The sequence below is a fragment of the Scyliorhinus canicula genome, chromosome 4 (assembly GCF_902713615.1).
Source record: "Scyliorhinus canicula chromosome 4, sScyCan1.1, whole genome shotgun sequence".
Lineage (NCBI taxonomy): Eukaryota > Metazoa > Chordata > Chondrichthyes > Carcharhiniformes > Scyliorhinidae > Scyliorhinus > Scyliorhinus canicula.
In genome coordinates this window covers 223,403,485-223,421,890 of record NC_052149.1, presented here as the reverse complement: position 1 = coordinate 223,421,890, position 18,406 = coordinate 223,403,485, and the positions used below count along the sequence as shown (strand labels likewise).

At 49.1% G+C, this 18,406-nt stretch overlaps 1 protein-coding gene across 5 annotated transcripts in view; it reads left to right on the top strand.

Moving 5' to 3' along the window:
* Window positions 1-18,406, top strand: part of rad50 (RAD50 homolog, double strand break repair protein) — a 254,033-nt gene that overhangs the window by 194,974 nt on the left and 40,653 nt on the right. The window lies entirely within an intron of this gene.

Here is an 18,406-nt window from a genome sequence, read left to right as displayed (position 1 = left end):
TACTCCGACCTCCTCCCATTCGTGGCCACACACGCCATCGGGGCCTCATATAGCAGCCTCACCCATCTAATAAACCCTTCACCAAATCCAAACCTCCCCAACACCTCCCATAAGTACCCCCACTCCACTCTATCGAAGGCCTTCTCCGCATCCAGCGCCACCACTATCTCAGCCACCCCCTCAATCGCCGGCATCATGATGACATTCAACAACCTCCGCACATTCGTGTTCAGCTGCCTTCCCTTAACGAAACCTGTCTGGTCCTCGTGTACAACCCCTGGCACACAGTCCTCTATCCTGGTGGCCAGGATCTTTGCCAGCACCTTGGCATCCACATTAAGGAGAGATATGGGCCTGTATGAACCACACTGCTGGGGGTCCTTGTCCTTCTTTAAGATTAAAGAAATCAGCGCCCGCGACATCGTCGGGGGCAAAGTCCCCCTTCCCACGCCTCATTAAGTGTCCGCACCAGCAGGGGGCCCACTAGGTCCACAAACTTTTTATAAAACTCCACCGGGAACCCATCCGGCCCCGGCGCCTTCCCTGACTGCATCTGCCCAATCCCCTTAACCAGCTCCTCCAGCTCAATCGGCGCCCCCAACCCCTCCACCTGCTCCTCCTGCACCTTCGGGAAAGATAGCCCGTCGAGAAAACTCTCCATTCCCCTCCTCTCCACCGTTGGCTCCGACCGGTACAGTTCCCCGTAAAAGTCTTTGAAGACCTCATTCACCTCTACACTTTTCCCCACCACATTCCCACTCTTATCTCTCACTCCAGCAATTTCCCTAGCCGCATCCCGCTTGCGGAGCTGATGAGCCAGCATCCTACTCGCCTTTTCACCATGTTCATACACTGCCCCTAGTGCCTTCCTCCACTGTGCCTCCGCCTTTCTAGTGGTCAACAAATCAAATTTAGCCTGTAGGCTGCGCCTCTCCCCCAACAATCCCTCCTCTGGTGCCTCCGCGTACCTCCTATCTACCTCCAGGATCTTCCCCACCAGTCTATCCCTCTCACTCCTCTCCCTGTGTGCCGGATGGATATCAGCTCCCCACGAATCACTGCCTTCAGGGCTTCCCAGACCATCCCCACCCGGACTTCCCCCGTATCATTCACCTCGAGGTACCCCTCAATACTTGCCCGGACCCTCCTGCACACCTCCTCCTCCGCCAACAACCCCACATCCAACCGCCACAACGGGCACTCGTCCCGCACTCCCCCATCTCCAACTCCATCCAATACGGAGCGTGGTCGGAGATTGCAATGGCCGAACATTCGGCCTCCTCCACTCTCGGAATCAGTCCCCTACTCACCACGAAGAAGTCTATCCGAGAATAAACCCTATGTACATGGGAGAAGAAAGAGTACTCCCGTGCCCTCGGCCTCACAAACCTCCATGGGTCCACCCCTCCCATCTGGTCCATAAACCCCCTCAGCACCTTGGCCGCCGCCGGCCTCCTACCTGTCCTTGAACTGGACAGATCCAGTGAAGGATCCAGCACCGTATTGAAGTCCCCCGCCATAATCAGACGTCCCGCCTCTAGATCCGGGACACGTCCCAGCATACGCCTCATAAAGCCCTCATCATCCCAATTTGGGGCATACACACTAACAAGTACCACCTTCTCTCCCTGTAGCCTGCCCCTTACCATAACAAACCTACCCCCCTTATCTGCCACCACTTCAGATGCCTCAAACAACACATTTTTCCCCACCAGAATCGCCACTCCCCGGTTATTCACATCCAACCCGGAGTGGAAAACCTGCCCCACCCACCCCTTCCGCAGACGGACCTGGTCCGCCACCTTCAGGTGGGTCTCCTGAAGCATTGCCACATCTGCCTTTAGCCCCCTCAGATGAGCAAGTACCCTAGACCGTTTCACCGGCCCATTCAGTCCTCTCGCATTTCAGGTGACCAACCGGATCAGAGGGCGTCCCGCCCCCCCTCCCCCGTCGACTAGCCATAGCCCGTCGACTGCTCGCCCCAGGCCAGCACCCCCCGCCCGACCCAGTCCCCACGGTGACAACACCTCACCTCTGTCCCCCCCCGGCCCACACCAGCTCCTTCCTGACCCTGCCAGCAGCAACCCGGTATCTCCCCTCCCCCAAAGGCTAGGAACCCTCCTAGCCACGAACCGTCCTCCATTGTACTTCCGTGGGTCAGCTAACTTCTGCTGACCCCCGAAACTACCGCCAAAAACCCGACCCCTCCCATAGTGGGATCATCCCCCATCCTGTCACTCCTCAAGGCACCACTCCACCCCCCAGCCCCGCAACGCAGGAAACCAGAGGAAAGCCCACGCTTTCGCACTGCCCCACCACACCCTTCTGACGCAGCTCCCAAATACCAGCCCCACTCCACACCCACAACCCTATACAGAATACAACAAACCCCCCAACCCCCCCCCGCAAAATACAAAACTCAAACAATGCCCTCCAACAAAAAACAGAACAACACCCCAATAAATAACCATATCAAAATTACAAAAGTACAGAAAAAACACAGCAACAGCAGAAACCAGCAATAAAGCATTACAACCGACCCCGCAACCCCCAACCCCTAGTTCGAGTCCAGCTTCTCCGTCCGCACGAAGGCCCACGCCTCCTCCGGGGAATCAAAATAATAATGCCGCTCCAAATAAGTTACCCACAAGCGCGCAGGCTGCAACATTCCAAACTTTATTTTCTTCTTATAGAGCACCTCCTTCGTCCGATTGAACCCGGACCGCCGCTTAGCCACCTCCGCACTCCAATCCTGGTAGATCCGTACTACCCCATTCTCCCAATTGCTGCTCTTCACCCTCTTGGCCCAGCGCAGCACACACTCCCGATCACTGAACCGGTGGAACCTCACCAGCCCCGCACGTGGGGGTTCATTCTCCTTAGGCCTCCTGGCCAGTATTCTGTGGGCTCCCTCCAGCTCCAGGGGCAGATGGAAAGATCCTGCCCCCACTAGCGAGTTCAGCATGGTGGCCACATAGGTTGTCAGATCCGACCCCTCCATCCCCTCTGCAAGGCCCAAAATCCTCAGATTCTTTCGCCTCATGCGGAGATCAAGCTCCTCGAAGCGGTCTTGCCACTTCTTATGGACTGCCTCGTGCCCCTCCACCTTACTCACGAGGACCACGGCCTCCTCCTCTCGTTCAGCGGCCTGCGCCTGCAACGCCTGGATGGCAGCACCCTGGGTCGTCTGAATCTCCGAAAGCTTTTTTATTCGTTTCCTGCTGAGAGCTCAGCACCTCAGCCTTAAAATCTGCAAAACAGCGCAGGAGAGTAGCTTGCTGCTCCTGCGCCCACAGCCTCCACTCCTCTGGTGCTCCGCCGGCCGCCATCTTGGAATCCTTCCCCCGTTTTTTCTGGGGAGCTGCTGCCGTTTTTTTCCCCCTTTCCACTCCGAGTTCGAGTCATAAAATGTGGAGAAAGTTGATCACCACACCTTCTCCCACCGGGAGATGTCGAAAAAAATTCTGTTTTGGGCTCTAAAAAGAGCTGAAAAGTCTGTTTGAATCGGGAGCTCCCAAATGTGCGGCTTCCTACGTCATCGCCGGGGAAGTCATAACACAAAGGCCTGAAAGAACTTAAAGTAGAAGGAAATGCCCCAGTTGCAACTGCATTCCTCTGAACTCATTCCCTTATGCGTTTTATCTTGTGGGAATAAATGAGGTTGCAAAGTAAATAACTAAGTAAGTTATTCTGGAGCAATGTGCAAGCGGCATTCTGCTGGGGTGGTTGTCACTGAAAACTAGATCTGCAGGTCCGCTGGTAGGCAGGCTATGGATTTCCATCATGGTGTTAGATGTTTCAGAATACCACACCATTTGAAACTATTTCAGGTTCTTCGCTTTAATTAGGTTGTGCATACTTCACCGCATACTATGGTTATAAACTAGGCAATAAGAATTTGTTTCTTGGGTTGGCATTCATGAGCTGGATTTCAATGATACTGATGCACTACATGCATCGGAATGGACAGTGGGTGGAAGATGACCTGAGCTAGTCCCCATCTGCCATGCTGTGCATAGTTTATGCAGATCTTACATTTTGCAATGACATTAACTTGAAGTAAGGTGGTCAGCCTTCTCATTGTGAAACTGTTTTTGAAACAAGTGTTATTATCAGCAGACCCACAGATCCCATCAGTGAACAAACTAGTAATGAGTTTGAATTTTAAACCTCTGGGGTGATTTTCACTGGGGTGGAGGGGTTCTTATTGTTTGCCAATCCATTGCAAGTCAGCTAACAGACAACGGACTAGATTAAAGAAAGTCCACCCTATAGCAATGACACGCTGCTGGCAAGCTAAGGAAGCCGAGAGTGTGACTTTCAGTAGGAGGAAGTCCCAGCCTCGAAAGCTACCAGCCAGTCTGGTTGACCAGCAGGCTTTGCAGTCTCAGCAGCGTCAGGGTAAGTTGTGAGCGCTGCTGGGACTGCAACCAATCGTGGGGGAAGCCTTGATGGATCGCAGAGCCAGGTAAGTCCCGGGCTTTTAAGGCAGGGAGGGATTGGGCAGCTTAAGCAGGTAGGATGGAGGAAGGGCATTTTGAGGCCATTGGTGTCCCCTTGTGCAAAGGGGCACCTCAGAATGCTGTGCCAACCGCCCCCCCCCCCCCCCCCCCCCCCCCCCCCCCCCCCCCCCCCCCCCCCCCTCTCCATTCTTCCTATCTTTCAGAAAGCACCTTTAAAAGCTTGTTTAGTTCTTTGGGCTAGAGAGCTGGTTTGTAATGCAGAACAAGGCCAGCAGCACGGATTCAATTCCCGTACCAGCTTAGCCGAACAGGTGCCGGAATGTGGAGACTAGGGGTTTTTCACAGTAACTTCATACTTGTGACAATAAAAGATTATTGTTATTAAAGAGCTGTCTCACTGCCACCCATCTGCCCACACTAACCATTATATATCACGGGCCAGTGAAATACAGGTCAGTTGGCTTGATAACAAGCTCAATTTCCTGTCAATTTATTTAAAAATGGTAGGTGGGCTGCTGATTTTGGAGCCCACCTACCAACCCTGTTATGGGGACCAGGTCAGGATGAGCAGGAAGGGGGTGGTCTTGCCACCCTCTTAATTTAGGGGCCCCCTTCCTCCTTTCTACCACCCCCCCCAACACTAAAAATATTCCCAGTGAATCCAGTCCCTGGTGTACGAATGATACGATCCATGTTACTGACAAAGCTGAGGAACTGCAGTGATGGGATGAGAACATTGAACAGGCTATTTGCATCATTATGGAAAAAGACTTCAGCAGAGGACCGATGAGCTGGAAGCAGGTCACTGAGCTTGTACCCACCACATTGATAGCCGAAGAGGAGGCATCATCTGAGATGCGTAACAACAACTATATTCATAGAGTCCTTATGATGTAATGAAATCTCCTAAAGTGCTTTATAGGCACATTATAAAGCGAAGCATGACACCAAACCATAAAACGGGATATTAGGTCGGAGAACCAAAAGCTTTGTTAAACCATAGTGAGATGGAGAGACAGATTGATGTCAGCAGGGCATTCCAGAGCTTGGGACCTAGGTAACTGAAGGCACAACCACCAGTTGTAGAATGATTAAAATTAGGGATGAACGAGAGACCAGAAGTTTACTGAGTGCAGATATCTCGGAGAGTTGTGGGAGATTACCTTGCTTGACTGGACGCCGATGTAGGTTAACAAACATGAGGACGATAGGGGAATGGGAATTTCTGCGACTTATGACACGGACAGCAGAATTTTTGATGACTGCAAGTCTGTTGGAATAATCGAGTGTATGAATAAGGCATGAGCAATAGCAAATGGCTAACTTCAGAGGGACTCTTTGGGCCTGTGAAAGGTGTAGGGCAGCCAGCATGTCTCGTATTGGTCTTCATAAGTATTTGGTCCATCATCAAGATCTAGTAAGAAGGATGACTGCTACCACCTGGCCTTCATAAAACTAAATTTAAGGTTATGACCTTTAAGTATGGAACAGGCCATTTTAGAACTGCTTCAAAAACTGAATTTAGGAAGCCGTTTTAAGTTATTCCAGGCAGTCCTCAATCTTTACAAGAGACTGCCATGATAGTCTGTAAAACATATTACTGTTGCAAAAATGGAAATTACATTCTTCTGCCAAGCTTCACTTTCAGTAAGTAGATTCATGGGACTTTTGAAGACTTGTTGAACTGTTTCTGTGTGGCTAGATAGGTCTCACTGATAAGTGTTTCTTTATGACAATTTTATTTAACTTGAGTATGGCAACACTCGAAGGTTTTATCAACAACACTAATCCTTAAGATGCAAGATAACGATTTGTATTAGTGTTAAACATACTTAAGAGGTTGTGGGGAGGAGGGGAGGCAAAGCTTTGGTTGTACCTTCCTGCAAGTGGTTTATGATCAGTATCCAAAATAGGCAGGAAATTATTCATTGTGATTGAACATAGTTTGTTTCTTTGAAAGGATTTCATATTTATTTGAGGAGAGGAAGTTGTAGAACTTTTGTGTGACTCATAAGGAAGAAATGTTTTTCTATTTCATATCCAGTGAAAATCTACACTTCTTGCCTGAAGTCAAGGTTAAACCTCAGTTATCCAACAAGACAGCGACTTGAAGTGTGGATGCCCTATTTAATAATAATCTTTATTAGTGTCACAAGTAGGTTTACATTAACATTGCAGTGAAGTTACTGTGAAAATCCCCTGGTCGCCGCACTCCGGTGCCTGTTTGGGTACACTGAGGGAGAATTCAGAATGTCCAATTCACCTAACAAGCACATCTTTCAGGACCTGTGGGAGGAAACCGGAGCGCCCGGAGGAAACCCACGCAGACACTGGGAGAACGTACAGACTCCGCACAGACAGTGACCCAAGCCAGGAATCGAACCTGGGTCCATGGTGTTGTGAAGCAGCAGTGCTAACCACTGAACTGCTATGCCGTCCTTGTGTTTAATGCACTGCCACTTCTCTTGCAGGATGGCCTACCCTGAAGAAATACTGCTCTTCTCTGGAACAGGCTTTCCATTTGTCTGTTTTGCCCTTCCACCTTCTTTGCTTTCCATTTCCCTCTTGGTGTTTACTCTTCTGTCCTCGACATCTTTGTCAATCTCAACCTATCGCTTGCCCCCAATCCAGCCCCACCGCTTCACACCCCCCACTACAGTATAAATCTGCCGCCCATTTGCTCCCTGGTTCTACCGGTTACTCTTGTTGCTTTTTCAAGCACCACTATTAATTAAGCAAACTGAAGGCTAAGTTTCCAATTGTGAATTGTTATTAACAAGGGAGTGGATTCAAGTGAATTGATTGGGATTTTTGCATCTGACAGAAGTGACACAATCCCATTTGACGAGGTTTAAATTTAGATTACATGCAGAGGGGGGAATGACGCTATCATTTAATACTGACCAACCAGTCAAGAACAGCTCTGATTGAGTTTGTAGTGTCATTTCAGAGTGTGTTTATGTAATTTTGCAATGTCATTTTTTTCTTATGAGTACTTATTTGGTACATGTATTAAAATTGGGCAAGTGCCCAATGTCTCTGCTCACTTGCCTTTCCACTCCAGAAGCATTATCCATGTGGCCACGCTTCATTAGTCAGGTGGTGTACATTGGCAGACTGTCACATCGTAGCCAGCATACAACTGAGCTCAAAATTGCCTTTGCCTATTACGTACAGCTACCAACAGAAATCACAGGTACTATGGGGTTGGTTTAGCACAGGGCTAAAGAGCTGGCTTTTAAAGCAGACCAAAGCAGGCCAGCAGCACGGTTCAATTCCTGTATCAGCCTCCCCGAACAGGCACTGGAATGTGGCGACTAGGAGCTTTTCATGGTAACTTTATTTGAAGCCTACTTGTGACAATAAGCCATTTTCAGTTCATTTAATTTCATGAGCGAGTGCTGCCTTTTCCCTAGTGCAGTGGTGCTTGTGGACTCTGGTATTGCTATCATCAACAGGTCACGTCAGCTAAGTTGTTCAAACCTTGGGACCATTCTGTATTGCTATCTCAGTTCCACACTAGGCAGAGAATGTATCAGTTGAACCTTCATACAAATTCAATTAATCTGGATGTTGATTCCTTCTTGCAGGACAGTAAACAATAACTATTTTTAGGCTTATTTTAAAGTGTATATAGCTAACAAAATTATAACACTTAAACACAAGCGCCCGTTAAAGGGTGTAGTTATAGACATTATATTGGAACTTGTTTTAAAAACTTTAGCTATCCACTAAGTGCTGAAGGGGTTAAAACTCTTCTGTATCGATCTGTATTACACACAAGCAGTTTAGCTAATGTTAGCTGCACGAAATCAGCCCAAGGACACATAGAACATAGAACATAGAACATAGAACGATACAGCGCAGTACAGGCCCTTCGGCCCTCGATGTTGCACCGACATGGAGAAAAAAAAAAACTAAAGGCCATCTAACCTACACTATGCCCTTATCATCCATATGCTTATCCAATAAATTTTTAAATGCCCTCAATGTTGGCGAGTTCACTACTGTTGCAGGTAGGGCATTCCACGGCCTCACCACTCTTTGCGTAAAAAACCCACCTCTGACCTCTGTCCTATATCTATTACCCCTCAATTTAAGGCTATGTCCCCTCGTGCTAGCCACCTCCATCCGCGGGAGAAGGCTCTCGCTGTCCACCCTATCTAACCCTCTGATCATTTTGTATGCCTCTATTAAGTCACCTCTTAACCTTCTTCTCTCTAACGAAAACAACCTCAAGTCCATCAGCCTTTCCTCATAAGATTTTCCCTCCATACCAGGCAACATCCTGGTAAATCTCCTCTGCACCCGTTCCAAAGCTTCTACGTCCTTCCTATAATGAGGCGACCAGAACTGTACGCAATACTCCAAATGCGGCCGTACCAGAGTTTGGTACAGCTGCATCATGACCTCATGGCTCCGGAACTCAATCCCTCTACCAATAAAGGCCAACACACCATAGGCCTTCTTCACAACCCTATCAACCTGGGTGGCAACTTTCAGGGATCTATGTACATGGACACCGAGATCCCTCTGCTCATCCACACTACCAAGAATTTTACCATTAGCCAAATATTCCGCATTCCTGTTATTCTTTCCAAAGTGAATCACCTCACACTTCTCCACATTAAACTCCATTTGCCACCTCTCAGCCCAGCTCTGCAGCTTATCTATGTCCCTCTGTAACCTGCAACATCCTTCCGCACTGTCTACAACTCCACCGACTTTAGTGTCGTCTGCAAATTTACTCACCCATCCTTCTGCGCCCTCCTCTAGGTCATTTATAAAAATGACAAACAGCAACGGCCCCAGAACAGATCCTTGTGGTACGCCACTCGTAACTGAACTCCATTCTGAACATTTCCCATCAACTACCACTCTCTGTCTTCTTTCAACTAGCCAATTTCTGATCCACATCTCTAAATCACCCTCAATCCCCAGCCTCCGTATTTTCTGCAATAGCCGACCGTGGGGAACCTTATCAAACGCTTTACTGAAATCCATATACACCACATCAACTGCTCTACCCTCGTCTACCTGTTCAGTCACCTTCTCAAAGAACTCGATAAGGTTTGTGAGGCATGACCTACCCTTCACAAAACCATGCTGACTATCCCTAATCATATTATTCCTATCTAGATGATTATAAATCGTATCTTTTATAATCCTCTCCAAGACTTTACCCACCACAGACGTTAGGCTCACCGGCCTATAGTTACCGGGGTTATCTCTACTCCCCTTCTTGAACAAAGGGACCACATTTGCTATCCTCCAGTCCTCTGGCACTATTCCTGTAGCCAATGATGACCTAAAAATCAAAGCCAAAGGCTCAGCAATCTCTTCCCTGGCTTCCCAGAGAATCCTAGGATAAATCCCATCCGGCCCCGGGGACTTATCTATTTTCACCTTGTCCAGAATTGCCAACACTTCTTCCCTACGCACCTCAATGCCATCTATTCTAATAGCCTGGGTCTCAGCATTCTCCTCCTCAATATTATCTTTTTCTTGAGTGAATACTGACGAAAAGTATTCATTTAGTATCTCGCTTATCTCCTCAGCCTCCACACACAACTTCCCACCACTGTCCTTGACTGGCCCTACTCTTACCCTAGTTATTCTTTTATTCCTGACATACCTATAGAAAGCTTTTGGGTTTTCCTTGATCCTACCTGCCAAAGACTTCTCATGTCCCCTCCTTGCTCGTCTCAGCTCTCTCTTTAGATCCTTCCTCGCTTCCTTGTAACTATCAAGCGCCCCAACTGAAACTTCACGCCTCATCTTCACATAGGCCTCCTTCTTCCTCTTAACAAGAGATTCCACTTCTTTGGTAAACCACGGTTCCCTCGCTCGACCCCTTCCTCCCTGCCTGACTGGTACGTACTTATCAAGAACATGCAATAGCTGTTCCTTGAACAAGCTCCACATATCCAGTGTGCCCAACCCTTGCAGCCTACTTCTCCAACCAACACATCCTAAGTCATGTCTAATGGCATCATAATTGCCCTTCCCCCAGCTATAACTCTTGCTCTGCGGGGTATACTTATCCCTTTCCATCACTAACGTAAAGGTCACCGAATTGTGGTCACTGTCTCCAAAGTGTTCACCTACCTCCAGATCTAACACCTGGCCTGGTTCATTACCCAAAACCAAATCCAAAGTGGCCTCACCTCTTGTTGGCCTGTCAACATATTGTGTCAGAAAACCCTCCTGCACACATTGTACAAAGAACGACCCATCCAATGTACTCGAACTATATCTTTTCCAGTCAATATTAGGAAAGTTAAAGTCTCCCATAACAACTACCCTGTTACTTTCGCTCTTTTCCAGAATCATCTTCGCCATCCTTTCCTCTACATCTCTAGAACTATTAGGTGGCCTATAGAAAACTCCCAACAGGGTGACCTCTCCTTTCCTGTTTCTAACCTCAGCCCATACTACCTCGGAAGAAGAGTCCCCATCTTGCATCCTTTCTACCACCGTAATACTGTCCTTGACTAGCAGCGCCACACCTCCCCCTCTTTTGCCCCCTTCTCTGACCTTACTAAAGCACCTAAACCCCGGAACCTGCAACAACCATTCCTGTCCCTGCTCTATCCATGTCTCTGAAATGGCCACAACATCGAAGTCCCAGGTACCAACCCATGCTGCCAGTTCCCCTACCTTATTTCGTATACTCCTGGCATTGAAATAGACACACTTCAAACCACAGACCTGAACACTGCCGCCCTCCTGCGAAGTCAAAACTGTGCTCCTGACCTCTCTACTCTCAATCTCTCGCACCCCAAAACTACAATCCAGGTTCCCATGCCCCTGCTGAATTAGTTTAAACCCCCCCAAAGAGTACTAACAAATCTCCCCCCCAGGATATTGGTGCCCCTCAGGTTCAGATGTAGACCATCCTGTCTATAGAGGTCCCACCTTCCCCAGAAAGAGCCCCAGTTATCCAGAAATCTGAATCCCTCCCGCCTGCACCATCCCTGTAGCCACGTGTTTAATTGCTCTCTCTCCCTATTCCTCATCTCACTATCACGTGGCACGGGCAACAACCCAGAGATAACAACTCTGTTTGTTCTCGCTCTGAGCTTCCATCCTAGCTCCCTAAAGGCCTGCCTGACATCCTTGTCCCCTTTCCTACCTATGTCGTTAGTGCCAATGTGGACTACGACTTGGGGCTGCTCCCCCTCCCCCTTAAGGACCCGGAAAACACGATCCGAGACATCACGTACCCTTGCACCTGGGAGGCAACATACCAAACGTGAGTCTCTCTCGCTCCCACAAAATCTCCTATCTGTGCCCCTGACTATTGAGTCCCCAATTACTAATGTTCTACTCCTTTCCCCCCTTCCCTTCTGAGCAACAGGGACAGACTCCGTGCCAGAGGCCCGTACCCCATGGCTTACCCCTGGTAAGTCGTCCCCCCCACAAGTATCCAAAACGGTATACTTGTTACTCAGGGGAACGACCGCAGGGGGTCCCTGCACTGACTGCTTCTTCCCAGTCCCTCTTACAGTTACCCATCTATCTCCAGTCTTTGGTGTAACTACTTCCCTGAAGCTCCTATCTATGACCCCCTCTGCCTCCCGAATGATCCGAAGTTCATCCAGCTCAAGCTCCAGGTCCCTAACACGGTTTTTGAGGAGCTGGAGTTGGGTGCACTTCCCACAGATGAAATCAGCAGGGACACTGACGGCGTCCCTCACCTCAAACATTCTGCAGGAGGAGCATTGTACTGCCTTCCCTGACATCCCCTCTAGATTAAAAAAAAACAAGAAAAAGAAAAAGAAAGGAAGAGCTTACCTGATATTACCTCAAACCCTGATCCCGCTGAAAGGTAAGCAAATTTAAAGGCACTCACTCACCTTCACGACAGGCCCCTGCTCCCGCTTCCCAACCACCGTGGGGTGGGGGGGTTGGTTAGAGGAGGAGGTAGGGTGGGAAACACTCACAAAGTGTTTCGGGTTTAACTGCCACTTGCCAACAGCCCCTCCACAAACCACCTTCAACTTAGGCTGACCGCACTGCACGTATGCAAATTTCCCCAGAACAGCTGATCAGTAGCTCTGCTCTGCTGCCCTCTGCTGGTTGCTTGCCTTTACTCAAACTCCTTGGGTCTTCTTCGCAGGTTCACCTTCAACTTAGGCTGACCGCACTGCACGTATGCAAATTTCCCCAGAACAGCTGATCAGTAGCTCTGCTCTGCTGCCCTCTGCTGGTTGCTTGCCTTTACTCAAACTCCTTGGGTCTTCTTCGCAGGTTCACCTTCAACTTAGGCTGACCGCACTGCACGTATGCAAATTTCCCCAGAACAGCTGATCAGTAGCTCTGCTCTGCTGCCCTCTGCTGGTTGCTTGCCTTTACTCAAACTCCTTGGGTCTTCTTCGCAGGTTCACCTTCAACTTAGGCTGACCGCACTGCACGTATGCAAATTTCCCCAGAACAGCTGATCAGTAGCTCTGCTCTGCTGCCCTCTGCTGGTTGCTTGCCTTTACTCAAACTCCTTGGGTCTTCTTCGCAGGTTCACCTTCAACTTAGGCTGACCGCACTGCACGTATGCAAATTTCCCCAGAACAGCTGATCAGTAGCTCTGCTGCCCTCTGCTGGTTGCTTGCCTTTACTCAAACTCCTTGGGTCTTCTTCGCAGGTTCACCTTCAACTTAGGCTGACCGCACTGCACGTATGCAAATTTCCCCAGAACAGCTGATCAGTAGCTCTGCTCTGCTGCCCTCTGCTGGTTGCTTGCCTGTACTCAAACTCCTTGGGTCTTCTTCGCAGGTTCACCTTCAACTTAGGCTGACCGCACTGCACGTATGCAAATTTCCCCAGAACAGCTGATCAGTAGCTCTGCTCTGCTGCCCTCTGCTGGTTGCTTGCCTTTACTCAAACTCCTTGGGTCTTCTTCGCAGGTTCACCTTCAACTTAGGCTGACCGCACTGCACGTATGCAAATTTCCCCAGAACAGCTGATCAGTAGCTCTGCTCTGCTGCCCTCTGCTGGTTGCTTGCCTTTACTCAAACTCCTTGGGTCTTCTTCGCAGGTTCACCTTCAACTTAGGCTGACCGCACTGCACGTATGCAAATTTCCCCAGAACAGCTGATCAGTAGCTCTGCTGCCCTCTGCTGGTTGCTTGCCTTTACTCAAACTCCTTGGGTCTTCTTCGCAGGTTCACCTTCAACTTAGGCTGACCGCACTGCACGTATGCAAATTTCCCCAGAACAGCTGATCAGTAGCTCTGCTCTGCTGCCCTCTGCTGGTTGCTTGCCTGTACTCAAACTCCTTGGGTCTTCTTCGCAGGTTCACCTTCAACTTAGGCTGACCGCACTGCACGTATGCAAATTTCCCCAGAACAGCTGATCAGTAGCTCTGCTCTGCTGCCCTCTGCTGGTTGCTTGCCTTTACTCAAACTCCTTGGGTCTTCTTCGCAGGTTCACCTTCAACTTAGGCTGACCGCACTGCACGTATGCAAATTTCCCCAGAACAGCTGATCAGTAGCTCTGCTCTGCTGCCCTCTGCTGGTTGCTTGCCTTTACTCAAACTCCTTGGGTCTTCTTCGCAGGTTCACCTTCAACTTAGGCTGACCGCACTGCACGTATGCAAATTTCCCCAGAACAGCTGATCAGTAGCTCTGCTGCCCTCTGCTGGTTGCTTGCCTTTACTCAAACTCCTTGGGTCTTCTTCGCAGGTTCACCTTCAACTTAGGCTGACCGCACTGCACGTATGCAAATTTCCCCAGAACAGCTGATCAGTAGCTCTGCTCTGCTGCCCTCTGCTGGTTGCTTGCCTTTACTCAAACTCCTTGGGTCTTCTTCGCAGGTTCACCTTCAACTTAGGCTGACCGCACTGCACGTATGCAAATTTCCCCAGAACAGCTGATCAGTAGCTCTGCTGCCCTCTGCTGGTTGCTTGCCTTTACTCAAACTCCTTGGGTCTTCTTCGCAGGTTCACCTTCAACTTAGGCTGACCGCACTGCACGTATGCAAATTTCCCCAGAACAGCTAATCAGTAGCTCTGCTCTGCTGCCCTCTGCTGGTTGCTTGCCTTTACTCAAACTCCTTGGGTCTTCTTCGCAGGTTCACCTTCAACTTAGGCTGACCGCACTGCACGTATGCAAATTTCCCCAGAACAGCTGATCAGTAGCTCTGCTGCCCTCTGCTGGTTGCTTGCCTTTACTCAAACTCCTTGGGTCTTCTTCGCAGGTTCACCTTCAACTTAGGCTGACCGCACTGCACGTATGCAAATTTCCCCAGAACAGCTGATCAGTAGCTCTGCTCTGCTGCCCTCTGCTGGTTGCTTGCCTTTACTCAAACTCCTTGGGTCTTCTTCGCAGGTTCACCTTCAACTTAGGCTGACCGCACTGCACGTATGCAAATTTCCCCAGAACAGCTGATCAGTAGCTCTGCTGCCCTCTGCTGGTTGCTTGCCTTTACTCAAACTCCTTGGGTCTTCTTCGCAGGTTCACCTTCAACTTAGGCTGACCGCACTGCACGTATGCAAATTTCCCCAGAACAGCTGATCAGTAGCTCTGCTCTGCTGCCCTCTGCTGGTTGCTTGCCTGTACTCAAACTCCTTGGGTCTTCTTCGCAGGTTCACCTTCAACTTAGGCTGACCGCACTGCACGTATGCAAATTTCCCCAGAACAGCTGATCAGTAGCTCTGCTCTGCTGCCCTCTGCTGGTTGCTTGCCTTTACTCAAACTCCTTGGGTCTTCTTCGCAGGTTCACCTTCAACTTAGGCTGACCGCACTGCACGTATGCAAATTTCCCCAGAACAGCTGATCAGTAGCTCTGCTCTGCTGCCCTCTGCTGGTATCTTTCTGGTGATGGGGATCCAGGAAAGATAAATAACAGATGGCCATTATCAAGGATGGCAATGAACAATGTCATTTGGATTTGTTTGTTGTCACGTGTACCGAGGTTTACTGAAATATATTTTTCTGCAAGCAGCTCAACAGATCATTAAGTGCATGAAAAGAAAAGAAAATACATAATAGGGCAACACAAGGTACACAATGTAACTACATAACACTGGCATCGGGTGAAGCATACAGGGGTGTAGTGTTAATCTGGTCAGTCCATAAGAGGGTTGTATAGGCATTTGGTAACAGCGGGGAAGAAGTTGTTTTTGAGTCTGTTTGTGCATGTTCTCAGACTTTTGTATCCCCTGCCCAATGGAAGAAGTTGGAAGAGTGAGTAAGCTGGGTGGTAGGGGTCTTTGATTATGCTGCCTGCTTTCCCCAGGAAGCGGGAGGTGTAGATGGAGTCAATGGATGGGAGACAGGTTCATGTGATGGACTGGGCTGTCTTTTCACCATTTGTACTGGTGTCACGTTGTCTGGGAAAATAGACATAATCATACAGAATTGTTATTGCAGTGGAAGGCCATATATTTAGACAGGGGAGGCGACTGACCCACCAGGGGCGACAACACTCTCCTGCCCCACCAGGGGCAACAACACTCTTGACCACTGCTACTCAAAAATCAAGGGCGCCTACCGTTCCATCTCCCGACCGCATTTTGGGAAATCAGACCATAAGACTGTGCTCCTTCTCCTAGCTTACAAGCAGAAACTCAAGCGGGAGAATCCAGCTAAGAAGGTTGTGCAGTGCTGGTCCGAGGAGACAGAAGAGCTCTTACGTGACTGCTTTGAGACAGTGGACTGGTCCATATTTAAGAACTCAGCGACTAACATAAATGAGTATGCCACCACCGTCACAGATTTCATCAGCAAATGTGTGGATGACTGCGTGCCAAAGAAAGCAGTACGTGCGTTACCCAACCGGAAACCATGGCTCAACCGCGAGATTGACTCCCTACTGATGAACAGATCTGAGGCGTTCAAGGCAGATAGCCCTGTCCTATACAAGAAATCCACAAAGCCATCCGAGATGCCAAGAGTGAATATCAACCTAAGCTAGAGTCACAGACAGACTCTTGGCGGTTGTGGCATGGACTAAACAACATAACGGGCTACAAAGCGAAGCCGAGCAGTATCTCTGGCAGCAGCACACCCCTCCCCGATGAACTTAATGCATTCTATGCTCGGTTCGAGCAGGTAACCAATAATCCGCTGTCGAGTGCCCCAGCAGCCCATAATTCACCCATACCCACCATCACAGCTTCCAAAGTCAGATCGGCCTTCCTGAAAGTGAACCCACGGAAGGCGATGGGCCCGGACGGGATCCCTGGTCGTGCACTCAGAGCCTGCGCAGACCAGCTGACAGAGGTATTCTCAGACATCTTTAACCTGTCCCTACTCCACTGTGAGGTCCCCACCATACCGGTACCAAAGAAGAACCAGGCAACGCGCCTCAATGACTAACGCCCGGTGGCCCTGACGTCAGTTGTAATGAAGTGCTTCGAGAGGCTGATCATGAAGTGCATCACCTCCATACTCCCGGAACGCCTTGACCCACTTCAATTCGCATACCGTCGCAACCGGTACACAGCAGACGCCATTTCCATGGCCCTACACTCATCCTTAGAGCATCTCGAAAACAAGGACTCCTACATCAGACTCCTATTTATTGACCACAGCTCCATCTTCAACAGCATAATCCCAGCCAAGCTCATATCAAAGCTCCAAAACCTAGGACTTGGCTCTCCACTCTGCAACTGGATCCTCTATTTTCTGACTAACAGTCCACAATCAGTAAGAATGAACACCACCACCTCCTCCACAATAGTCCTCAATACCGGTGCCCCGCAAGGCTGCGTACACTACTCTCGGTACACACACGACTGCGTGGCAAAACTTGGTTCCAACTCCATCTACAAGTTTGCTGACGATATGACCATAGTGGGCCGGATCTCGAATAACGACGAGTCAGAATACAGGAGGGAGATAGACAACCTGGTGGAGTGGTGTAACGACAACAATCTCTCCCTCAATGCCAGCAAAACTAAAGAGCTTGTTATTGACTTCAGGAAGCAAAGTACTGTACACACCCCTGTCAGCATCAACGGGGCCGAGGTGGAGATGGTTAACAGTTTCAAATTCCTAGGGGTGCACATCACCAAAAATCTGTCCTGGTCCACTCACGTCGACGCTATCACCAAGAAAGCACCTAGACTTCCTCAGGAAACTAAGGAAATTCGGCATGTCCACAGTAACCCTTACCAACTTTTACAGATGCACCATAGAAAGCATCCTATCGGGCTGCATTACAGCCTGGTATGGCAACTGCTCGGCCCAGGACCGCAAGGAACTTCAGAGAGTCGTGAATACCGCGCAGCCCATCACACAAACCTGCCTCCCATCCATGGACTCCATCTACACCTCCCGCTGCCTGGGGAAAGCGGGCAGCATAATCAAGGATCCTTCCCACCCGGCTTACTCACTCTTCCAACTTCTTCCATCGGGCAGGAGATACAGAAGTCTGAGAACACGCACGGACAGACTCAAAAACAGCTGCTTCCCCACTGTCACCAGACTCCTAAATGACCTTCTTATTGACTGACCTCATTAACACTACACCCTGTATGCTTCATCCGATGCCAATGCTTATGTAGTTACATTGTATATCTTATGGTGCCCTATTATGTATTTTCTTTAATTCCCTTTTCTTCCCATGTACTGAATGATCTGTTGAGCTGCTTGCAGAAAAATACTTTTCACTGTACCTTGGTACACGTGACAATAAACAAATCCAATCCAATCCAATACCCACATTCTTGATAATGAGGAACTGATGATAAATATTAGGACGCAGCATGCACGTGTCTTTGCACTGATTGGATATTATAATCAAGTAAGCATGCAATTGTTGAACTTAGTTAATTGTTCTCATATACTATACATGATATAAACCTAATCGATAATCATAATTGGACTCAAATAGTTAGTAACATATGATTGGTAAATGCTAATTTCTTGTAACCAAACCTGAAGTATATCTGTCCGTACAATCCTTAAATCAGCTGTCTCTGGCTTGCCAACTTGGAATGCC